This window comes from Peromyscus californicus, unplaced genomic scaffold (genome assembly GCF_007827085.1).
Source record: "Peromyscus californicus insignis strain IS unplaced genomic scaffold, ASM782708v3 Scaffold_6__1_contigs__length_162567912, whole genome shotgun sequence".
NCBI lineage: Eukaryota > Metazoa > Chordata > Mammalia > Rodentia > Cricetidae > Peromyscus > Peromyscus californicus.
In genome coordinates this window covers 130,856,370-130,882,276 of record NW_026294584.1, presented here as the reverse complement: position 1 = coordinate 130,882,276, position 25,907 = coordinate 130,856,370, and the positions used below count along the sequence as shown (strand labels likewise).

At 41.8% G+C, this 25,907-nt stretch overlaps 1 protein-coding gene across 6 annotated transcripts in view; it reads left to right on the top strand.

Annotated features, from left to right (window-relative positions):
- The window catches only part of Tmcc1 (transmembrane and coiled-coil domain family 1), a 193,628-nt gene that overhangs the window by 142,656 nt on the left and 25,065 nt on the right, over positions 1–25,907 (top strand). The gene's annotated exons all lie outside the window — the stretch shown is intronic.

The window sequence follows — 25,907 nt, the reverse complement described above, 5'->3', positions numbered from 1 at the left end:
GATGAGTAGCTTATGGAGCCAACCCTGCTGTAACTAGATAGGAACAGGAGGAGTTCAGTTAGCATGCCAGCATTTTTATTCCTTATTGTGAAATAAGGCTCTTTCACTAGAAAACTCCTAAGGATCTTGCAATTTAGGGTGCTTAGATGAGTACATGTATATGCATACTTGTGGACAGACTTGTATAAATTGGCTTTTAAAATAAAGTAATATGAGGGCTAGCAAGATGCACTTGCTGCTAAGCCTAATGATGAACACCCCCCCCCACACACACACACACACACACACAAAATAAAGTAAGATGGCTTAGTGGTTAAAGGCCGTGAAGCCTGATATCCTACGTATTAGTTCCCAGGGCCCACATGATGGAAGGAGAGAACTGAAGGGGGGTCTTAGGTTGTCTTCTGGCCACACACATAGAAAATAAGTAAATTAAATAAAAATTTTAAATCAAAATAATACATTTTCCTATGGCTCTCAGAAGTAGAAATTTAAGCCACAAAATATATGCATTCTCTGTTTATATTCCGTTATCTTAGATTTGGAAAACAATTTCCTAGGGCTGGTAAGAAGGCTTAGCAGGTCCTTGCTGCCCTGCCTGACGGACCTGAGTAGTTTGATCCCCAGGGCCCACATATTGGAAGAAGAGAACAAAGTCCTGCAAGTTAACCTTTGGGCTCCACATATGTGGGACACATGATAGATGGGTGGGTAGGTGGGTGGATGGATTAGATAGATAGATAGATAGATAGATAGATAGATAGATAGATAGATAGATAGATAGATAAATGACATAGACTTCTTAGAAGTCTAGGCACATGAAGGACTTAGATTGAACATACCCTGGCCTCACCATCTTGTCAAAGAAAGCATTTGACCTTTGATTAAGGATCTTCCTCATCAGTAATTGTTAACATAGGTATGTGTAGTTAGTGCCTCTGCAAAGGCCTTATCTCCAAATAGAGTTCTGTGTTTCCATAACCAGCCTGAGAGTTCATTGTCATTGACTTGACTGCTTAGGATTAGCCACAAGAGAAGACAAAACACAGTTATCAGCGACCCACACATGGATTTCTAATGTGAATCTTAGATTTACTTTGATCTCAAAGTAGTCCTTAGTCTTTAAAGCATTCCCCCTTCACATTAACTTTGGGTTCTATAAGTTTAAAATTGAAGAACAGCTGCCTTGCAAACTTCACAAGATAGGTAAAAAGCCTAGCCCTTTAACCTAAAAGTAGATCGTTTTAGGACTTAGGCACATTTTCTTATTATTTTTTAATTCATAGGCATATCTTGCCTGTATATATGTCTCTGTACCACACATGTACCTGGTGCCCATGAGGGCATCGTATCCCCTGGAACTGGAGTTATAGATGGTTGTAAGCCCCTCCATGTTTTTCTTTTGATGCTATTTAGGAATGTTGGCCAGTGTAAGAGAAAGCCAGAGCCATCCTCACCTCCAGTGTACTTTATTCCTTTGTGTGTGTGGGCATGGGTATGTGTGGATGGATGTGTGGGGAGGTGCGGGGGGGGGGGGGGGGGGGGGGGGGGGTGCACATTGAATTAACCATATAGCTCAGGCTGCTGTCCAGTTAATGATCTCCTACCATTGTGTATCACTATACCTGGCTAAATTCAGGGCTTTTAAAAATAATGTTAAAATTAAATAAACAGCCAGGCATAGTAGTCAGTGCATGCCTTTTATCCCAGCACTTGGGAGGCAGAGGCAGTCTTAGCTCTGAGTTTGAGGCCAGCCAGGGCTGTATACTGAGACTCTATCTCAAAAGGTGGAGCTGGAGAGATGGCTCAAGAGGTTAAGACAGAACACTGTATATATAATGAATAAATAAATAAATCTTTAAAAAATTGTCTTGTAAAATACGTTTTTTAAAAAGGCAAACAATAATATTCTCTAGAGATTGTTAATGCTTTGAGAAATAACTTCTCAGGTTCCTTAGCACTTGATTATATTCATTAAAAACAAAAGTGTATAAATAAATGCTTTATAAAGGAAATCCTATGGATGTTTTGTGTCTGTGCACCACCTTTGTGCCTGATACCAGAGAAGGCTAGAAGGGGGCATTGGCTACCCTGGGACAGGAGTGGTGAGACAGTTGTGAGTTGTCATGTGGGTGCTGGGAACCAAACCTGAGTCCTCTGCAAGAGCAGCTTTTAATCACTGAGCCATCTCCACCCCTTCCCCCTGTTCCCCTACACGAGCATTTTTTAAATATAGGTTCTAGAAATTGAACTCAGGTACTTATGTTTGTAGAGCAAGTATCTTAAGTATTTTGAAAATTAATTTTAATCAGACTATAAGGAGGTAAAATAATTTTGTCATATTCCTAGGAAGATGGAAAATGTTTATTTTTTAGGCAGCTGCCAAAGCTAAGAAAAACTAGAGACAGTGATGTATTGATCACCCCCTGTGTTTTCTCAAGACTGGATCTTGTAGACAAGGCTGACATCAAACCCCTGGCCATCCTTCTGCCTTAGCCTTCCAGTGCTGGGATTATGCTTGTGAGCCACCACAACCAGCTGCATACTGATTTTCTAAGCGTGCCTTAAAAACAGACCATCCACATTCATTCACTGCTACTCTGTGTTTACGGTACACATGCGTACTAGGCCAGAACACATGGACCTTGGGCTTCATGGTTTTCGACCTAAATACTGCACAAGTCATAACATGTCTTAGAGACTCTGTTCACTTAAAAACAGTCCCTTACACAAACGGTTAGAATGAAAGCAAAGACCCGCAAGTTTTGATTCAGTTTTTCCCTTACAGCAGTTTAGAGTATTTGAAATTGAAATTAGAATTTTTCATTCCCTAAACTAATCCTGCTTTCGTTTCCCATATTTCAGTCACATTCTCCTTTTCTTATGCTGGAAACGAGGGCCCCAGCTTTCTTCATTCTTCTCCTTCATCTCCCAGAGGCAGCAGCTTGCAGAAGAGCTATTGGTTTGTTTTAACACGTTGAGTAATCTTCTCAGTGGTCTCACCTCTTTTCTTCAAGCCTTTTTGACTCTTAAGTAAAAACTGCCAATGCAGAAGGCCTGAAAACAGTGTAGAAAAACAAGGTAGCTTAGCCTGAGCTCATCCAGCACATAATGGAGTAACGTGTTCCTTTTCTGCTTTCAATCCCAAAGATGCATGTTTGTGTTCATCAGAACTCATTAAATACCTGCTCTGTCTGGTGCTGGTAACCTCCTGCAGCTCGCTGTCCTTTGACGGCTCACCTTTCCTCTTGCGTGGCGAGCCTGTTTATGCTTTGTCTGTTTTCTTCTTGTTTCGTGGTCCTAAACTTTGACTCATTTTAATTGCATTTTATTGGGGGGGGGGGGGGGGGGAGAAGAGAAAAATACACCGGAGTCAATTTTCTCCTGCCACCATGTAGGTTCTGAAGATCAAATCCAGCTCATCAGGCTTGACTACACGTGCCTTTACCTGCTCAACCATTCTGGGGACCCCGATTATTTTAAGCTCAGAGAGGATGGGTGGAAAACAAGGACTCAAATCTGTCTCCTAGGAAGACTAGCACACCTTAAACCCAATTACTATGGCCTGATGGCTTGAGCTTAATGTTGCCAAACAGTAGATTACAGTCATGTGATGGCATCTCAAGAGGAAGGGTGAAAGGTTGAGAAACTGGTTATTTGTTTCTTTATTTGTAATATGATGAAGGAGGTTGAAAAAGACTTCCTTTTGGTAAGTTGCCAGCTGATAGCTAGTTTTCACTCCTGCTTCTTCGTTCTTGTTATAGCTCTTTATCTTCACTCTGGTAATTGTCTTAATATTCAGAAGGCATTTCTTTGAAACTCTGGGGTTCTCTGCAGTTTAGTGGCAAAGCAACAGTGATAAAGCTAACTGGTTAAACGGTGTCATGGTTTTGTACTTTTTTCCCCCAGGCCATCTGTGACAACTGATATTTTGCAAAGAACAAATAAAAATAAACCTTTGTTTTCACACTGACTTGAACTAACTCATCAAATAACATTATTTTTAGCAGTTTTCTTATTTTTTGACAATGTGTTCATTTTTCATATTTATACAACTACCTGTTGAAAATTATTCAGTGATGCTTGCTGGAACACTGTGAGGCAGGCTGTAGGTCCCACAGTGGGGAGAGTGCAGCATGAGCAGGGTGTGCTGTGGGGCGTAGGTGGTCATGATAGAAAATGACCAAGAGAATAACAGAGATTCTGGCCTGCCTGACTTGACAAGATTCCTCCCAAAGACAGTCAGAGGACAAAGAGCCAGGTCAGACACTGAAGAGGATGCATATCAAGGAAGGAGTTCTAGACAAAACTTACTTAACCAATTTTGATAGAATTGGATTTTAGGAAGGACACAGTTGTACCCAGGAAAAAGCTCAGAAATCAATAGAAGTTTTGGCTGAATAAAGAGTCTTAGTCAATATTCACCTAAAATTTAGAAATCTAATAGCTATCTAAGTAGGACTTTGAAGAGAGTTAGAGCTCGCCCTCTAACAGTGATAGACTATAACATGAAGCACACTTTTTAAAAGATTTATTAATTTTTATGTTGATGAGTATTTTGCCTGCATGCATGTATATTCACTGTATATGCACTGGCTGCAGGGGTCAGAAGAGAGCATCAGATCCCCCCCCCAACAGGAATTAAAGATTCCAGTGAGCCACCATGTGGATGCAGGGAACCAAACCCAGGTCCTCTGCAAGAGCAGCCATTGCTCTTAATCTCTGAGTCACCTCTCCCGCCTTTAAATGTATTTGCTTATGTATGTGGGTGATGTATACGTATGTGTATGTGTGTTTGTGAGTACATGTGCATATGTGTAAACATACTTGTAGCGGCCTAAAATTGATGTAGGGTGTCTTCCTCAGTTTATCTCCACCTCATATATTGAGACAGTTTCTCATTTGAGCTCAAGTTTGTCACTTTGGCTAGTCTACCTCACCAGCTTGCTCTTGGGATTGATTACAGGGAGGCTATCACACCTCTCCAGCATTTACCTGGGGTCTATGGATCTGAACTCCAGACCTCACACTTGACTAGCAAGTACTTTATCTACAGACCATCTTCTGCCCCTGTTAGCATTTTTTAACAGTATAGTTTACCCATGCTTCCTCTGAGGGTAGTTTTCTGGTAGTATACTAAGTTATGATGATTCATTTTCTTCTTTTGAAATTGTTGAGTTCCTTTATTTAGCATGGAAGATCATTTGGAAGATTAAGCTTTAGTTAGCCTGGGTTCCGTGGTTATTTGCTCTTTGCCTTGTTCTGGGCTTGAACCTGAGTCCTTGTTCATGCTATCATACACTCTACTGTGGAGAGAAAGCCCCGCCCCAGGAGTCTTGGTTGGCTGGTTGTTTTCCTTCCTGAAGAAACTACTATTCTGAGACTGTCAATCAGTGACATTGTACTTGCCTCAGATGTTTAAGATGTAGGTTCAATACCTAGTTCTGCCAAAAAGGGAAGGAAAAGGCTATTTTGAAAATGTTTCTATATAATATTGGACATTATTTTCATTTAAAATAACAAAAGGAAAGGACTTAAAGCCAGGTTTTTTTCTTCCTCCAAATTGAGACAGGGTCTTGCCATATTTCCCAGGCTGACCACAAAATCACAATCTTGATAGCCAGGCATGTATCTGAATAGTACTAATATAGCAATACCATGTGCATTTTTAAGTTCCAAACAAAATTAAATACATTAAATGTCATTTTAATCTGCCTAAGGGTGAAAGTACACTTCCTACTGGACTTCTGGAAATCTTGAAAACAATTGTGCCTTGTGTGTGTGGCTTTGGGTTTAGAGACGTTCTCTAGTCTCATCACCTTGAGAATATTGGGCTCTTCATCTTACAAAATAAATTTCTGCATACCTCTTCATTTGTTGGAGGGATTGCTTGGGAGTTTCCCCGCACTTCCTCATGTAAGGCCATGTGTCACCATGCAGGATTTGTGGTGATTGCTGCTATGAAAAGCCCCTGCAGCACCCTTTTCCCTTAAGGTGATTGCCATGGATTAGAATGTACCTCCTAAAAGTTCATATGATAAAACATGATTCCCCACATCAAATGGTAATAGTATTTGGAAGAGGGACCATTGAGAAATAATTAGGATTAGATGAAATTTGAATGGGACCTCCACAGTGGCCTGAGCAGCTTCATGAAGAGAGAGCAGCAGCAGCATTCTTGCCCCATCTCACCATGAAGTGCCCTGTTCTTTGTTAGTACAACAGGAAATCCCTGACCCAGGTGCCAGTGCTATCCACTTTGGCATCCAGCTTCCAGAACCATGAGCTAAATGAACTTGTATACCTATCAGTCACATGGTTTCTGGGATTTTGTTATAGAAACAGAAGATGGACCAGACAGTAGTGAGTGACATTATAGTATCTCAAATGTTTATTAAATGCTGCACTTTTCACGATTGTTTGTTTGTTTGTCTGTCTGTCTGTGTCCTTGCATGTGTACGCATCAAATTCAGGTCATTGAGTACCTCCATCCACTGAGCCATCCCACCACCTCCTATCTTCATTGTTGTTGAAACAAGGTCTCTACATAGCCCTGGCTGTCCTGGAACTCACTATATAGACCAGGTTGACCTGAAACTCACAGAGATCCACCTGCCTTTGCCTCCTGAGTGCTGGGATTAAACATAGGTGCTACCATGCCCGGCCCCTGTACTCATTTTTGATGTATTGCTAGTCTGAAATGGTCAATGCCAATATTCTTTTTGGAAATCTTACAACTCTGCCACTAAGGGAAAAACTCTGTGTCCTCCTTTCTCAACTAATTGGCTCTAACAGTGAAAGAAAATGCTTGCCCTATTTAGATGCTCATATGACCATTCCCAGCTCCTTGCTTTGTAGTTTCTGTGCTTCCCTGCCCACTGGATGATGTTAGCTTTTGCATAATTAAGAGCTACCATAGTCAAACAAAAATGTCCCTTTTCCTGAATTCCAGTGGGAAGTTAATATAATTTGGGACTTTGAACTGATCTAGTTTGGGGGTTGGAGTAAGAGTACAGACACAGAAGATTCTTTGAGGGCCATGGATTCCCAGCTGACTAAGGCCTTCACTACAAATATGTTCTCTGCCATCCATGACTGTTTCATTTACCTCTCACTTCAGTGCCCCTTGGCTCAACTGGTAGCCCTGGCTGACCTGGAGCTCACAGAAAACACCTGCCTTTGTTTCCTGAGTGCTGGGATTAAAGGCGTTTATCCCCACACCCTAGTACAGACCTGTAATCCCACTGCAGGAATGGGGCAGGAAGATCATGAATTGAAGGCAAGCCTGGGCTACATAATGAGATCGTGCCTCACAAAAACAAAAAGTTAACTAAGTCATTGTGGGCCCCTGATTAAGATATAAACAATACCTGAAGGCAGGTGTGGTGGCCCAGGCCTTTAATCTCAGCACGTCGGAAGCAGAGACCAGTCTGATCTACAGAGCAAGTTCCAAGACAGCCAGGGCTACACAGAGAAACTCCCTCTGGAAAACCCAAGAGAAAAGAAAGAAAGAAATAATACCTGGTTGTTTAATCAATATAGTTTATAGGACATAATGTAAACACACAAAGGAATGCCCTGCTAAGGTCTTTAGTGTCTTCCCAAAGAATAACCTTTTTCTCCAGGACCTGATGTTTTCCTCTGTTTTTTGTTTTTTAGGTTGGTTTTTGTTTTGGTTTTTTTTAAGATTTATTTGTTTATTATGAATACAGTGTTCTGCCCACATGTATGTCTGTACACCAGAAGAGGGCACCAGATCTCATTGTAGATGGTTGTGAGCCACCATGTAATTGTTGGGAATTGAACTCAGAAAGAACAGCCAGTGCTCTTAACTGCTGAGCTATCTCTCCAGCCCTTGGTTTTTGTTCCTTTGTGGTGCTGGAGCACAAACTCAGAACCATGTCTATGCCCCTGAGTGAACTACAAACCTTACGCATGATAATCAGATCTATTTGGATGATCTGTAGTGGTCAAATTAAAGTGATTACTATTTCTAACTCCTTAATCATTGGTCATCTCTTTTGTTGGCACCTTCAAAGTCCTTGCTACTGTTTCTTTATGAAATGCCTAATTATAGTGAATTATGGTTACCCTTCTGTACTATAGTGTTACATGGTATTTTAATCATTTAGACCATAACAAAGCCAGAAAGGTAGCTGGGAGTATTGTACATCTGTAATTCTGGCACTTGGAAGGTAGAGGCAGGAGTTTATGGTTATCCTCTACTACATAGTGAGTTTAAGGCCAACTTGGGCTATGAGCCCCTTTCTTGCCTCAACAAACAGGGGGAAAGAAAATCCAGAAAGTCTTTTTGGTTTTCTGAGGAAATTACACAGAAAAACATTAATGTCTCTTATTGCAGATGAAGATATTGATCAGCAAGCCAAGGACTCACACCCACCAAAACTTCAGTTACATACATGGGGACAGTTACTACAGTGTCTTTTCAGCGGAGTATTTCCAAAGCAAATACGGTTGTTTTTCTACATTTTCCTTCTTTCAAATTCTGGAAAAGCTGCCACTGTACTTGGAAAGAATAATAGTCCCCCTTCTGCTGCTGCTGCTGCTGCTGCTTCTCCTCCTCCTCCTCCTCCTCCTCCTCCTCCTCCTCCTCCTCCTCCTCCTCCTCCTTCTCTCTTCATAAACAAGTGGACTTAATTCTTTGTAATTCTGTCGCTTTGTTCCTAACATTATTCCATGCACTTGAATCAATTATAAACTATTTTAAAAAATGGCCATCAAGATGGCTCAGCAGGCTCACTTAGCACCAAGCCTAATGACCTGAGCTTAGTCCCCATTGCTGCAAAAGTAAATAAATAAAATGGTTTTAAATACCATAGGGTTTTAAAAATATTGGCTGGCATGACCATAAAATTTTTGTTAGTGTTGTCATTCAGGTTTCTTATGTTGTGTCTGTTTGGGAGTTTCTGAGATGATATCACACTTTATACCACTGTCTGGCTTGGAACTCCCTATGTAGACCATGGTGGCCTTAAACTGTTAACAATCCTACTGCCTCAGCCTCACAAATGCTATGATTATTAGACTACACTATGAAGCCTAGATTGTTTTGTGTTTTGAGACAGAGTCTTGCTCTGTAACTTCGGCTGGCCTTGAACTCAGCAATCCCAACAGTTTCACTTTAAATTCTGGGCCTATAAGGTATGCCCCATTCCCAGCATCCTAATAGTCGTTTTATTGAACACAAACACTATAGTAAGAGTAATATTTTCTTTTTTTGGTCAGTAAGTCAGTAAGTTTAGAAAGTTCAGATGAGCTTTTCTGTACATCAGAGAATAAACCCAAGTGAAATAAGAATGCATGCAGCAACTCAGGCTTGATGTGCTAAATACTTACCCAAGTACATGAGTGTGTGTGTGTGGGGGGGGGTGTTTTGAACTCCAGGTGTCACCTATGCTAAGTACACACTCTGTCACTGAGTGTGTCACACTCCTCCACCAGCCTGGATTTGAATTCATTAAATGTTTCTGAACTATAAGATGGATTTTTTTCCTCTCTACCATGTTTGAAGTATTAAGTATTCATGAGTTTATTTTATTGGGATCTTAGGGATATTTACATGCTTATTTAGCTTAGAAAGACAGTAAAGTTGCCGGGTGGCAGTGGTGCACACCTTTAATCCCAGCACTCAGCAGGCAGAGCCAAGCGGATCTCTGTGGGTTCGAGGCCAACCTGGTCTACAGAGCGAAATCCAGGACAGGCACCAAAACTAAAGAGAAACCCTGTCTCGAAAAACCAAAATAAATAAATAAATAAATAAATAAAATAAAAATAAAAGACAGTAAAGTTACTGCTTTAAGAGACTGCATAGGGGTTTGAGGCTAGCCTCAGATATAAGAGATCCTGTCTGGGAATGGGGGGGAGAAGAAAAAAAAAAAAAAGACATTATAATCTAACTTACCCTTAAAGATAGGAAGCATTTCCATCTATAGCATGTTATGATAACATGGTAAAAAGCCATGGCCTTTCTGAATTACAAGCAGATACACAGAGATCTGTGACTGAGCTTCTAACACCTCAGTCATGTCCCCAAGTAAACACAAACTCCTGAGACCTCACCAGTCCCTGTCTGGAAGAGCTGTTCTCCTTCACAGTATATACCAAATTCTTAATTGAACTATGAACTACTCTCAGCATAAACAAGTGGCCTATGGTGATATTTATTGTATTAAAATGTTATTTGTATGTTAATAAATAAAGTTGCCCGGGGGTCAGAGCTATTAGCAAGCCATAGGAAAGCAGGGCAGTGGTAGCGTACGCTTGTAATCCCAGCACTTGGTAGGCAGAGCTAGGTAAGTCTCTTTGTGTTCAGGGATACAGCCAGTATTGGATACACATGCCTTTAATCTCAATACCAATCACAGAAAACCTGGAGGCCTATACAGACAGGCCGTGACGAGGCGGTCATGTGGTTGGGTTTACAACCAATGAGAAGGCAGGACAGGAACTCTGTATAAAGACTTTAACACAGGGGTAGCTCTGGTTCGGAGAGGTAGGACCACCGCAGGAGGAAGGGTAAGGTTTTAGCTCTTAGCTCTGACCTCTTGGCTTTCTTCTTTGCATTGGTTCTGTGTTTCTTATTTAATAAGAAGGTTGGTTACATCTACAGTGGCCAAAAAGAAAAGCCTAGCAGACTGAACTGCCTTGTGATTTCTTGCCCCACAGAGAAAAATAGATAACTGTCAGTCTTCTCCAGAGACTGCCATATAGTCAGACAGTAAAACCAAATTCTTTTTCTATGCTGTCATCAGGGAGAACTCATTAATAGCCAATGCATAAGCCAGAAACAAAACCAGAATCTGTTTGGAAAGAGTATTGAGAGAACCAAGAAGTCAGCAAAATCAAAATGGCACTACTTTGAGAGGCAAGAAGATACCTATATAGTAGCCCACAAGCCTGTCCTCTTCAGGCAGCTCATCTGTTTGGCTCTCCATTCTATCAGTTGAATCCATTAATATCTTAGAATAACCCTTAAATTTGTTAAAGGACTTTTTTTGGGTGGGTGGGTGGGTGTCTGTCTGTCTGTCTGTCTATTGATACTGGATCTCATACAGCAGAGACTGACCTCAAACTTGCTGTGTAGCTCAAGCTGGTCTTGCTTCTGACCCTCCTGCTTCTTCTACCTCTGGAGTAATGAGAATATAAGCATGCCCCCATCATACCTTTTTAATTCCTGTTTGTTGTTTTTCTTTTGTAGTCCTGGATAATGATCCCAGGGCTTGGTGCTCGCAGGTACCTCTATCTGCTAAGCTATATATATATCTCCAGCCCCTTTTTAAAATTCTTCAAGGTGGCATCTCATTGCTACCTACAGTGGCTTTGAATTCTTGACCTTTCTGCTTCCATCTCTTGGGATTACAAGCATACTTTATGCCTGTTTCTCAAATATACTTTAAAAAAACACTTATAAGTGTACAGTGGACATTTGTCACACAAAAGGCCTGCTTTAGGCTCAGGCAACTCCCCAGGGCTGCTATCCATATAGTGGAAGCTCATACAACCAAGACACTTTGTCTCACATGCTTAAGTAATCAGAGTGGTAAAATGAGAAGCTAAGAGAGCACCTTGGAAATGCTTTGACCAGATGATGTACTCACTGCCTTTTTTTCACAATCCATTGGTACAACTGATCGAATGATTGCTAGGGGATATGGGAAATGTTATCTTGCACATGTGTCCCAGAAGGAAAAGGAACATTGGAAATACCTATCAGTGGGAGCAGTTTTGCTTCAAATTTTAGAATTGTAACATTACCTGCCTGGAGGAGAGAGCATAATCCCCAGCATTCAGCTGTATAATCATGAAGAAAATTATTCCCTAATAGATTTTATACTAGATTGAACATAATTAAATAGTTAAGTAACTATTTAAAAATGTTATATCAAGTTTATTTAGTGTAGGAATATACGACATTACTTAAAGAAAAGTGTTTACTCTCAAAATAAAAATTGAATCACAAGAGCTACTGTTTTTGAGTTACAGAAAATTCTTGCATTTATAAAACAAACTGAAGGAATAGAAATCATAGTGGTGGGGCTGGAGGAGATGTCTAAATAGGTAAGAGTGCTTTCTTCAGAATCATAAGGACCTAAGTTAGGGTCCTAGCACCCACATAAAATGTCAGGAATGGCCACAAATGTCTGTAACAACATGCTGGGAGCTTTGGGGCAGAGACAGAATTTCTGGGGCTTGCTGGGCAGCTAGCCTAGTTTTCAAAGGGGGATAGGAGGCAAGCTTTAGTTCAGTAAGAGACCCTTTCTCAGGGAATGAGGAGAGTGATAGAGGACATCATAGAAATCTGTGATTTGTTTGATTTCTGTAAGTGAGACTGTAGATAAAGCAGAGCAGGGGGATCTTGAGTCCAGCTTGCCTGCATAGTGATATTCTGCCTCAAAAAACAACCAAAAGATGTTTGGTTCTCTGGTGCAATGGAGCAGTAGGTGTCTGAGCAGACCAAACCCAGACCTGAGCTCTTGGCATGGTTTTTGCATCCATTACTGGATCTCAGGGTTGCACTGCCTTCCAAGAAGTGGAAGTCTCCTGTCTGTAGTGTCAGATTTTAGGGTCTCATACTTGCTTGCCTATTTTCTTGCTCACTGTTTTTACTCCTACTTAATTGTCACCTACATAGTTTTCCAAACATAGGATAGCAAACAAAGAAGAAACATTGGGAAATTGGAACTGTCTCCAGGTGCTTAATGAAAATCTACGTAGGTTGCCTTTTGTGTTTATTAGACCAAGCTACCTCTGAATGTTATTTTATTGAGAATTGGTTTTACTTTGTCAGCTGTCCTCAACCATACTTAATTTAAATGAGGAGACAAATGTGAATGTGAAAATAATGTCCTGTAGCTTTAAATCCAACCAGTTGGAAGCTTTTGTCTTTTATAAAAGATGCTCACAACTGGAGCAGAGAGGCAGATACTGTCTTAGCTCGCAGAGTCAAACTGTTCATTTGCATTTAGCAGCCCTAGCAAACCACTCCCCAGCATACACACACACACATACACACACACACACACACACACACACACACACACACACACACACACGGGGGGGGGGGGGGGGGGGGGGGGGGGGGAGTTAGGCTGAAGCTTTCTGTTTATTCAGCACAGTCCCAGATGCCCAGATGTAAGGCTACTGAGTTGACGCAGGAGACAGAACTGAACTGTGCATAGACCGAGGTAGGCACTGCACTGCAGAGCATCGGCTATGTGGGATGTTGATGTGGTGCAGCTGTGCCTGCCTGTTGTGTGCAAGCCGCTTCTCGGAGATTGAAAGTGAGAAGCCCAAGGATCGCCTAGAAGCTTCACTGTGCCCAGCCCTTTGGTGGAGGATGTATCCCCAGTGGTAACTGCCCTCATTTACAGTGTACGAGAGTGACAGAATCTGCTACTGCTCCTCTGCAGTTTGGAAGCCGGAACAAATGGAAAGCGCTTATGGCCAAGAGAGGTTATGATTTGTTTGCACAATCTGAGCTTGCTCTGGTGTTCGCAAATGAAGGATGGGCTTTGTGGCAAGCAAAATCAGCAGACTGCCTGACAGGGGTTTTTGGTAAGATAAATGTATTATGATAAGGGGTTTTTGTTGTTGTTGTTGTTGTTTTCTGTATCAGCTACATCGAATTGTATCTTAGCAGTATCCATTCTGCAGAATCATGTTTGGTGGAAAAGGATGAGCAAGAGAGACAGAAAAGATATTTTTGCTGCTTATTCAGGTTGTGACCTTCAGATATAATCATCAGGTTTTTCTCAGATACCCATGAGCAGTTAGGAACTAGGCATTTCTAGATCGTAGGGTATTCATTCACAATTAGGTCTTTTTCTTTTCTTTTCTTTTTTTTTTAAATGTCTTTGGATAGTTGTAATTACCTTATTTTTTTCTAGGATTTTCCTAAAGCCAGCAGTGGAGAAGGAAAAATAAAGCTTGCATCCTGTTCCTGGGCCATTGCCCCCTGGAGCAGTAGTAGGCTGAGAGCATGAGTGTGGATGTGGGGGAAGGCAAGATGAGTAGTCTGCTATTTCCATGCTGTGTGTGGTGGAGGTCTGTCTCGGGCTCATTGTCTCGCTGTTCAGTATCCAGTGGTGGTTTGAGCTGCATCTCTTTGCCCTCTATTATAATTGAATTTCCTTTTATGTTTGCTTTTGTCCCTTTTTCTTTGCCAGACCCAATTCTGTCATGCAGCCTTTTTCCTGTTACTGTTAATACATGGTAGCCTTTATTAGAGAAAAGACCAATGTAGAAAGTAGCCCTGGAAGACAAGATCCAGGGCTTATCCAGCCCCAGCACCTCAGGAAAAAGATGCAACAATCCTGAAGTAATTTTGGCCCCTAAAACAAGACAATGGACATTTTCTCTTTAAGGTATAGGTTCTGACTTTAGCAAATTTAAGCATCTTAATTTTTAAATCTTAAAATCGATGTTTATTTCACATTAAAGAAATGGATCTTCATAGAGAGTTCCAGGAGAGCCATGAATAAATGAATAGGGAGACCCTGTCTCAATAAAGAAAAAGAAAGAAAGAAAGAAAGAAAGAAAGAAAGAAAGAAAGAAAGAAAGAAAGAAAGAAAGAAAAAGAAATGGATTGCGTTAGGTCCATGAAGTCCTGCCAGAATTACTTGGCTCTAGTCCATTCTGAGTTGGATCCTATTATATGTTCTAAGGATAAAGGTTTCCTTTTCTTCACTGTAATTTGGCCATGTGTTGTTAGGAGGTCTGTGACTTGTTTCATTGGCCAAGCTCAGAGCTTGTCCTTGGACCCCTCCTCTCAACAGCAGTCACAGCCAAGTTTCCTAGCAGCTTAGAGTGGGCACAGAAGCTGTCCATTGACACCTGCCTTTCTGCTGACTCACTGGTTATGTAAGCCTCGAATACAGCCATCCATATACTGCTCTATGTTGGGGAATGGAGGCTGCCTGTTTCCCTTGCATCCTTGGGCTCTTCCCTCAAGCCTTTTTGTTAACATGGTCATAGGGTTTCACTGCAGTGAAAAGATAAATCCTTTTTCTCTTTTTGAATTGCTGTATTCTTAAACTTTTTGTATTTCTTCATGATGAAATTCCCATCTGTTCTCTTGGCACTTGAAGCCTTCAGAAATAGTGATTTCTCTCACTTCTCGCCTGGTTAAAGTAAGGACTTCCTTTTCTGTCTTTGAGAGCTCAGTTTGAACGCCCCATTATAGGAGCCTCTCTGAGCTTTGCATGTGAAGTAAGGTCTCCTCCTTCTGTTACCCTTTCCTCGAAGTACCCTGTTCTTTTCTTCATGGTGGTTTCCAGAGTCGACATAGTTGGTTACTGGTTTCTGTGTTTCTGTCACTTGCCACTCAATCATGAGTCTCATGGAGGCAGAAAGATTCATTCATTGGTAAATACCCAGCAAAAATCACTCACCAGAGCTTACAGAAAGGACTGGCAGTCAGTAACAGACACACACACACACACACACACATATACACCCGGGGAAAACATGAGTTCAGGGTGTGGAGAAAAGCCCATGTGATGAAGGTAAAAAGTGAGAGAAAATACAGGTGAGGCTTGGAGAGATGGGGACCTAACAGCATGAGACTGCAAAGGCACATTCAGATTCTTGGTGTTTGGAGGGCTGGGGAACGTTTGAGAGTCATTGGTTTGGGTGCTGGAGCTTCATGCATGTTTAGGCAAATACTGTATCATCTAGGTATACTGCAGCCCAAAATTCTTGCTCTTAGAAACTGGAGGGCTGCTAAGTGAATGTAAGCATCCCCCTAGAGTTGGGATTTTCCTTTTCTCACCGCCCCCCCTCTTTTTCCCCCTTCAACACCACAGAGAACCTAAGTGAATACAGGCAGATCTTCTGTCCAGAAGAGGGGTGTTGAGAATTTGTCCTGAGATGGCAACCATAGGGATAGGTGCAGAGCATTATGCACTCTGGTGGAAATTTGAAGTGAAGTTGATGGGACTTGGTGTTGGGTTGGGTGTCGGGAGAAGCAGATGATGTCAGAGGGGCTGCTGGCATGTGGTGCACTTTGCTTTTTGACTTTTTTAACTTGTGGACAGTAATTACTGTCCCTGAGGTAAGGAGATGAAGAAAAAGAAGAAGATGACTTTGAAGAGAGTTCTGATAGGGTTGTGATATACTCTGAGTATTCGTTCCAGAGATAAGACTGTTGATATTGTGAAGCCTTCAGTGATGAGCTGGGGATCCAATCTAGGACAGTAGTTTTGACCTGTTTGTTGAAGCTTGTCTCCTCCCATAGCCTTTCCCTGTGCCATGCTGTTACAGCCTCAGGTTACTCTGTCATTCTAAGGTTCACTTCAGTGCCATTCTTTATTCTGAGCTGTCAGCCTGAAAGGTCTTTCCTCGTCCTTTCTGTCAAAGACTTACCTTGAGGCTCATTTCATTGTCATCCCCAAGAAGCTTTACAATTCCTTCCCCTTGTTTACCGTTTGTTAGTTTTTGAGACAGTCTCTTTAAGCTCAGTCCACTTGCTTCAGCTTCCCAAGTGCTCGTGTTGCAGGCCTGCAGTGCCACACCGGCAACCCGGCACCTTCAGGGAGCCTCTTGGCCAAATCCAGTATGTTGTTTCCTTTCGATCGGTGGTTCGGTTTCATTGGTTAGAGCATGTGTTCTTGGAGAGAAGAGATTCTACCTTTATTGAGTGGTTTTTACATTTTAAAAAAGCAAACAATATAAAATTAGTTGAACAGTGGAAGGAAGGCTCATGGTGCGTGTCTGTGTGGGTGTTAATATCCCATATCTACAGTATCACAGCACCATGATATGCCTCTGCTTCCATCCTCTCCAGTTTTATTGAGACTGTCCCACATTCTTACTTAATAGAAACAGTTCAGAAAGAATACAAAATGTCTTTAAGAGTTTTAAAAACAATTGAATTTGTCCTTTTTATCATTTCCTTTTACTTTATTTGTAATTTGTGAGAAAAATTAAGGTCTTGCTATTGATTACCATTTGTGAAATGATTGATTGAGACAGGATAGGACCAGCATCCATATTAGCTTGTCTTGTTCCCTGGGTTTCCTCTTTTTCTTCTGCCATCTTTTAGAGTAATTCCAGAATCTGTACAGTACTTTTCAGTGTGGTTATTATTGGCATTTAAGATGAAGTAATTTGCCAGGTGGGTGGTGACACACTTCCTTAATCTCAGCACTCAGGAGGCACAGACAGGTGGATCTCTAAGTTCTAGGCCAGCCTGGTCTGGAGAGTGAGTTCCAGGACAGCCAAGACTACACAGAGAAACCCTGTCTCGAAAAAACAAAAAAACAAACAAAAAGATAAAGTAACTTGATGTATGGGCCTAGTGGTATACACCTCCATTCCCAACATTTGTGAGGCAGAGGCAAGAGAAATGTTTCAAGTTTGAGGCCAGCCTCTGTGACTGTTGTGTAACTTTTCCTGGGAAAATATGTGTAAATGTCTATTCACCCCAGGTATAACACCAACAACAAACCAAAGAAACTACTTAACTCACGCTTACCTTAGTAAGCCAGTAGTTTGTGTTACTTAGAAAAGTGTGGGTGATGTAAAGGCAGCTGCATCCTTGGAGCATATGCCCATTTGGTAGGCAATTTCCAGGAGAGTCCTCTCCCCAATGATTATTACTGCTTCTATAATCTGTAATCTTGGGGAGAGCATTGAATTAGATGACTTTTCAAGTTTCTTGGGCCTTCTAAATTTCCTTAGCTTCCCAAGTCTTACAAAAAAATTTTATTCCTGAGGGAGGGTTTCAGTTGGAGGAAATAGCTACACAGTGAGTTGTAGAGCAACCTGTGCTACAGAGACCGACCCTGCCCACCCTTCCCCACTCCAAAAAAGAAAACTAAACCACGGGGGGGGGGGGGGGGGGGGGGGGGGGGGCGGAGAAGAAGACGAAGAAGAAGCCAGATGTGGTAACTCACTATAATTTCAACACTGGGATACAAAGGTAAGAGGATAACCAAAATTTCAAGGCCGGCTTGGGCAAAGAATAGAAATTCTGGCTCAAAAGCAGCAGGAAAGGAAGAGGGAAGAAAGAGAGGGAGAGAGGGAGGGGAGGGTTGGCACAGAGTGAATTTGAATGAGAAGTATCAACACTACAGTGCAGGAAGAATGCCTGTGTCTTTTTCCTAAAGGGTCTCTATGTGTCAGGGTGAGGGGATGATATTTATGTCCCTCACTCTTTCAATCAATACAGGTCCTCCGCTTCCACATGCAGCCCCACACTAACTGGAGAAATGCAGAAGCAGAGTCCTGATTTCAAATTGCTTCACAAAGACTAAAGCATTCAGCTCAATTTTTCACAAGTCTGAATAGATTTCCTTGTTATCTTAATTGATATCAGAATGCCTTACCCAGGATCTTCTGATACCTCAATGTTAGTGATTTCTTATACCTGTTAGGAATGGCAGGTAACCTCCATTTTAAATCTCCGAAATGCCTGTGTGACTTCATGAGACCCCATCTAAAACTCTATGAAAAGGACTACAGCTCCTTCAGTGGTAGAGCACTTTGCTTAGCATGTGCAGGGTCCTGAGTTAGAGCTCCTGCACCAAATAAATTAGATGATATGCTTTCTGTTACTGTTCGAAGAAAATGGTGTGTTCTTTGCTATTTGAGAGAGATGAATGAAGAGGAGAGGAGAAAGGGGTTTATAACATCATCTTGAAGGAAGGGAAGAAAGAGTATGCTTACATGCTACAGATTTTGATCTGTCAGAACAACAGAGGCTCTCCTTACTGAGAGCCAGTCAGCTCTCAACAAGGAAATGGCAAGCTAGAGACAGAATCAGGAAGTCAGCAATGAGTTCTTGAGCACTTACTTAGTGCAGTGCATCGTTACTGTTTTTTAGAGAAACGGAAGTGGTAGCACTTGTAATCATAGCATGTAGAAGGCTAACACAGGAGGAATGAATGCCATGAGCATATGACCAGTCTAGGTTAATACAAGTAAACAAAGCACAGAATCCTAACCTCTATGAACTGTACATTTCGAACCGATGATCGAAAAATTCATGGAAATATAAAAATCCCTAATATACAAGGGTGAAGATGTATACATAGAAAACTGAAGTTAGGCACTGGGAAGATGGCTCAGCAGCTGGGCGCCCACTGCTCTCCCAAAGGACCCAGTTCAGTTCCCAGCACCCATATCAGGCAGCTCACAGACACCTTAAATCTCATTCCAGGGGATCTGACACTTCTTTCTGACCTCTTCATGCACCTGCACACACATGACATATACATGCATACACACACACACACACACACACACACACACACACACACACACACACAAGAATGAAAACCAATCCTGAAAAAAGAAAGAAAGAAAGAAAATGAAGTTGGGATACAGAAGAGCAAGTATGTAATAGAAATGAAGGCTGTAGCTTCCCTAGGGTGAGCAGTATAGTGGTTGCTATTTAGACTACATGCAGGAGTACAACTTTGAAGTGACAGCCAGAATATGATAGGCTCTTTCTATTCTTTCAGATGAGGTCTTACTCTAGCTCTAGCAGGCCTACAATTCTCTATATAGACCAGACTGCCTTTGAACTTTCAGTGATCCTCCTGTGTCTTCCTCCCTAGTGACATCTTCCCTAGTGCTAGGATTACAGGTTGACAGGAGTTCAGATTAGGAACTCACCTCTAGAGCATCCATTGGAGGACCTAGGACTGTTGCTTCCAGCTCACCACACAGGACCGATTGCCTGCGAACATGAAACTCAGCGGCCATCAGCACTGCCGGGTCTACTGCATGGCCTACTTTTAGGGCTTAAGGAAGCTATAACTGTCTGGCCAGAAGAGTTATTCTTGTTTTAAGAAAACTTTACAGAAGCTGGTCTACAGAAGGAGTTCCAGGACAACCAGTGTTGCACAGAGAAACCCTGTCTCAAAAAAAAAAAAAGAGGAAAAAAGAAAACTTCACAGTATTCTCCACCCCCACCCCACCCCCAATGTGTAGGGCCTATGCTAGGCATTGGAAATAATACCAAAAAAAGTATATAATTCCAGTAGTGACTGTAGAAGCAAATAAGACTGTGTTGTCTGAGGACTGTGGTGAGGTGGCTCAGCGGGCACTTGCCACTAAACTTGACCACTGAACTCAGGTTCAGTCCCCCAGGATATACATGGCAGGAGAGAACTGACTCTCAAAAGCTACCTTCTGACCTCCACATGTACACCATGGTATCTCCATCAAAAAAAGTTTTAAAATTCTAAGAATATGTTGGCTTTATAGGGGTGTTGTTTTGTGGGGGCGTTTTTGTTGTTGTTTTTTGTTTGTGGGGTTTTTTTTGGGTTTTTTTGTTTGGTTGGTTTTGGTTTTGGTTTTGGTTTTTCGAGACAGGGTTTCTCTGTGTAGCTTTGTGCCTGTCCTGGAACTCACTCTGTAGCCCAGGCTGGCCTCGAACTCAGAGATCCGCCTGGCTCTGCCTCCCAAGTGCTGGGATTAAAGGTGTACGCCACCACTGCCCGGCAGGGGTGTTGTTTTTATAGCTATTCCCTCTGAGCTGGGAAGGAAATTAACAGACCATTTACTTAAGAAAATTTAATGGGACTGGAGAGATGGATCAGTGGCTAAGAGATTATACTGCCCAGAAAGTCTGTCTTAATCCCTATTACCATTACCTCGTAAATATGTAAATTAAACCACATACTTTCTGGTTCAAAAGCAAAGCCATTTCTATCTTTGACATAAAATGTTAGCAGAACTGTGAAACTTGCTCTGCAGGTGCCCAGCATTAGCTCCAACAGGGAGCAGCAGCTCAATCTATCCTGTAAAAGCTTGCTTAGGGGGAGCGTGACAATGGAGAGATGGCTCAGTGGTTAAGAGCAATACATGCTCTTCAAGAGACCAGGGTTCAATTCCCAGCACCCACATGGCAGTTCACAACTGTCTGTGACTCAAGTTTCAGGGGACCCAACACCCATGGCCAAACACTAGTGCACATAAAATAAAAATAAATTAATTAAAAGAAAAGAAAAGAAAACTTGTCCTGGAAAAGAGCAGGAAAAAACCCACTCCTAACAAAGCTGTGTGTGTCAGATGAATTGCAAAGACTTCCTACTTCCATCTGCTTTTGTCTTCTTTTTCTTCATTCTTGAGGAAGTGATGTGTATTGTTTAGTGTGTAGAATATGAAATTTCCACAAAGAGCTAATATTCTGTAAGCCAGATAGAAGTTTTACTGAAGATAGTGATTTGAGACCGGGGATGGAGTGATGGATCTGCTGGCCAGGTAAGATGGTAGGAGAAAGTTCCCTTCTTAAGTCTGTTGTTATCCATAGGCAGAGCTGCAGCACTTAGGGTAATCATCACAGTTGGCTTCTCTTGAACCATGCAAATTCTGTAAAATAAACATTCTAATAAGCCAAGCAGAGGAGACTAACTTATAAAGACAGAAAAGGAACTGGCAATATAGCTTAGCAGGTAAAGGCACTTGCCACTAAGCCTGATGACTTGAGTTCAATCCCCAGTACCCATATGGTAACAGAAAAAAACCAACTCCCACAAGCTGTTCTCAGATCTCCACACATGTTCATGCTATACACATATACACATTCTCCGAGAAAGACACGGATGGATGGATAGACACAATATAAATAGAAATAAGTAAATAAATGTAATTTAAAAATAAAAACTTAGAGCACTTACTGTTCTTACAGAGGACCTAAATGTGGTTCCCAACATCTATATTAGGCAACTCAACAATCAGTTGTAACTCTAGCTCCAGATCTGATACCCTCTTTTGGACTCCAGGCACCTATACTCACACATACATGCATGCATACATACATACATACATACATACATACATACATACATATTATCTAAAAGTAAAAAATAAAATTTTTTTTAATCTTTAAAGACAAAAAACTAAAGAAAGCCAAAACAAAAACATTAATTGGGGGTGGGGAGCACAGTATGTGTTGAGGTAGTATTTTATCACAAAGCCCTAACTGGTATGGAACTATCTACATAGACCAGGCCAGCCTTGAACTTGCAACAGTCCTTCTGTCTGTGTCCCAAGTCCTGAGATTATAGATGTGTATCACCATACCCAGCTTAAATTGGTCCTCTCAAAGTTATTTTCTAGCAAGGGACAAGAACACAGAACAGTAGAAAATAACTGGTCAATATTGGATGCTTAAAGATTACTTTTTTATTTTTGGTGTATGTATATGTGTGTATGTGAGTGATTATGTACACATGTGTGTGTACGTGTGGGCTTGTGCAGAAATCAGAGGAGGTGATAGAGTTTCCTTTCATTCTCTGCTTTATTCCCTAGATATAGGGTCTTTCACTGAACCTGGGGCCATCCAACAAGGTAATCCTCCTATCTCTGCCCCCACCAATACTGGAGTTAAAGGTATTCATGCAATCATGCCCAGTTTTTTACATGGGTGCTTGGATCTGAACTCAGCTTTTTGTGCTTGTGCAACAAGAGCTGGTAGGCCCTGTGTGCAGTAAGTAGACCCCCACCCCTACCCCCGGCCCCAGATTACCGTTTTATGAAAGGGGTAAAGAACAGGGAACTTGGATGTGAGGGCAATCTGGCTGCGACATCTGTCACCCCATTGAATGTCAGGGTTGATTCGGCTGATCTGGCTGGCTAGGTGGGTGTCCCCTTCCTCCCTCACCGCTCTGTGTGCGTCCCTCCTGAAGCTGCACAATCAGTCGAAGAGGACGACCTTCCCCGAATAGAGGAGGACCGGTCTTCGGTCAAGGGTATACGAGTAGCTGCGCTTCCCTGCTAGAACCTCCAAACAAGCTCTGAAGAACAGGGAACTTTATTAACTGATTGAACCTGGCCTATTTAGGACTTTGGCTGTCATATAATTGTGATGAAAGATCTGATAATAACTTGGGTTTGGTTTGGTGATAAAACCTTTACTCTAAAAATGGTAACATTTGCCCGGCACCGTGACACAACTTTAATCCTAGCATTTGTTAGGCAGAGGCAGGTGGATCTCTCCGTGAGTTCCAGGTCATCCAGATCTGCATAGTAGGGTGAGAGAGGAAAGGGGTGACATTTTTAACCTATTAGGGTCTAGTCTAGGAACTTAGTCCAAAACAATAATCATATGTCATGCATAATCGAATCTAACACTCCCCTGGCTTGTGGTCTTGGGAATCAAGTCCCAGGACCTCTCTTGGGCCAGGTAAGCACTCTAGCATTTGCTATACATATCCAGTCCCCAATTCAACATCTTTTCAAAACCCTCTTAGGAAAAAAACTGTGACCCCATTGCATGGGTGAGAAAACTTAGGCTCCAAGAGAACACATGTGCAGCCCAGAGACACAGCTAGTGAATTTGGAATGGTCACAGTGAACTCAAGTACTTTGTGTCATGTTCTACAGTATTGCTATATGCTGTTGTGTCCCCCTCCCTCTGTCTCATGCCCTTGTGTGTTGTGTGTGTCACTGTCTGTCTCTTGGCTATCCTGCCTAGGGTCTCCACATAGTCTTGCCTTGTAGCCTAGGCAGACTTCCAACTTGTGACCCTCCTGTCTACCCAACTTGTACTAGTGTTTAGAAGACCAATCTTGGGCTGGAGAGATGGCTCAGAGGTTAAGAGCACTGACTGCTCTTCCAGAGGTCCTGAGTTCAATTCCCAGCAACCACATGGTGGCTCACAACCATCTGTAATGAGATCTGGTGCCCTCTTCTGGCCTGCAGTCACGATGCTGTATACATAATAAATAAATAAATCTTAAAAAAAAAAAAAAAAAAAAAGAAGACCAATCTTTAATATATTTACAAATGAAAACTGTAAGCAGTTAAACGCTTTGTCAAATACTGTTCCCTAAGTGACTTCCCTCTGTCCCTCATGAATCTTTTCACATTTTCTTTGAGTTGTTTTCTGGTCAGTTAACTTGTGCCAGCTGGTAATTTCAGTCTAGCTTTCTTAATAGAGAGAAACAAATACAGAGAGCAGTATGACCTGCAGCCGCTGCAAAGGAGCCAGTTTCCAATGACAACTCCAAGCAGCAGAGACAAACACTAGCAAGCAGGTGGTATATGCTGCCTCTTCCTGCCTGCTGGCAGCTGGCTGGGGGAGGTGCTTTTCTGTCATTGTTTATAAATTGATAATAATGGTTTTACTGTGAGAACTGGAAGGTTATCTGGCCACAGGCTAGGCCACAAGGCCAACTTTCAAAGTGTGACCTTCACTGTTGAGATGAATTTTACCTTTGTTCTGGATTCTGTGTAGCCTTTGCTTATCTATGTCTTAGAAGCAAGAAGTATGATCTGGAATCTATTAAGATGAGATCCTTAAGAACAACTCACATGCTATTGCAGTAATGGCCAGTGCCAACAGTCTGTTCTGTGCCAGATGCTGCTACAGCACTTTGACACTCAGAACTCACTTCATCCTTAAAGCACTCTCCTGACTGTGCACTGGAGTTTCTCTCCTTTACAGTGATATGCCCAGTCTTTGCTTCCCCAGGGTACCAGAGGGACCATCGTCAATCAGTCACCTTGCTCTTTCATGTTTACACCTTTTAAGAAGTTCTGGGGCATTCACAGGAAGTTGAGGCAGGAGAAGTATAAGTTTGAGGCCAGTTTGGGCTACTACTATCAAAATGCTGTAGGGAAAAGGAGAAAGTCTTGGGCTGATGATGTAGCTTACTGGTTGAGTGATTGATACAGGGTTAGATCCTCTGTGACCCCCACTCCCCGAGAGGGAGGGAGTATTTTAGTACCACCTTTGTAAACTTTTTCTCATTTGGAACTGAGTTGTCTAGAATTAGTTAGTTCTAGTTAGGATCCAGTTCTGTGTTACCTATATCCAGCCTCATGTACAGCAAAGGCACTGTCTTGGGGCCAGGTGCCCATGGTTAGAGCACAGACTTGCCCTTTAGGACTTGGTTCTTACTCTGTTTCTGAGTTTCTCCCTTTTAAAATGGGTACCTTTTCAGAATTGGGAGGTGTTACTGGGTATTCCAGTAATTTCCAGTTTCCAGTGTCAGCTGTCCTCTTACAGGGATAGTGATGTCTCTGTGGTTACTCTTCATGGGAGGAGGACACACTGGCCCCAGGTAGGCAGGAATCAGATTAAAGAGAATATGTTTTATTTAGTTATTTTATAGAGATAGAATTCTAACCAAATTGTGATCATTTATAAACATTCATATATTGAAAATTATTGTGGTTTCTTTATAAATGGTTGAACTTTGATTCTAGTCCCTTAACAGTATTTTTAAATTTTTTAGACTTATTTTTATTTTATATGTATGAGTGTTTTACCTGTGTGTATGTGTATGCATAGCCAGTGTAATGGCAAATGGTTGTGAGCCACTGTGTCAATGCTAGGAACTGAACCAAGGTCTACATCAAGTGCTCTTAACTGTTGAGCCATCTCTCCAGCCTTCTCTAACAATATTTTCCCCAGTTTGATCAACTTCTTTTTTTGTTTTGTTGTTGTTACATTCATTTGTGGAGGGGGAGGGGTGACTGTATTCAAACATATCCACAGCATGTGTGGAGATCAGAACAACATTATGGGGTCAGTTCTCTCTTTCACCAGGTGGATCCCAGGACTAGAACTCGGGTTGTCAGCCTTGGCTACAGTGTGTGCCATTACCCTTAACTCCCAGTATGATTGGTTTCGATCTCACAGATTCATAAACTTGAACATGGGGAAGCTTGCTTGAAGATTCTCCATATCTCTGTTCCATATATTCTGTGGTAGAGTTTGTACTTAATTATTGGACATAGATAAGCAGAATGGTATTGTGCACTTTAGTTGTAAGATCCTAAATATCTTGGAGCACTGAAGAGCAAGGTTTTTGGAGCTATTACTGAAGCTCTTCATACTTTATCCATTTGGGACTTGGGCTGCCTCTCCCTTCTCCATCTCTAGCTACTGTGCTTCTCAAAGGTGAATCAGTGTGGGGAAGAAGTAATGC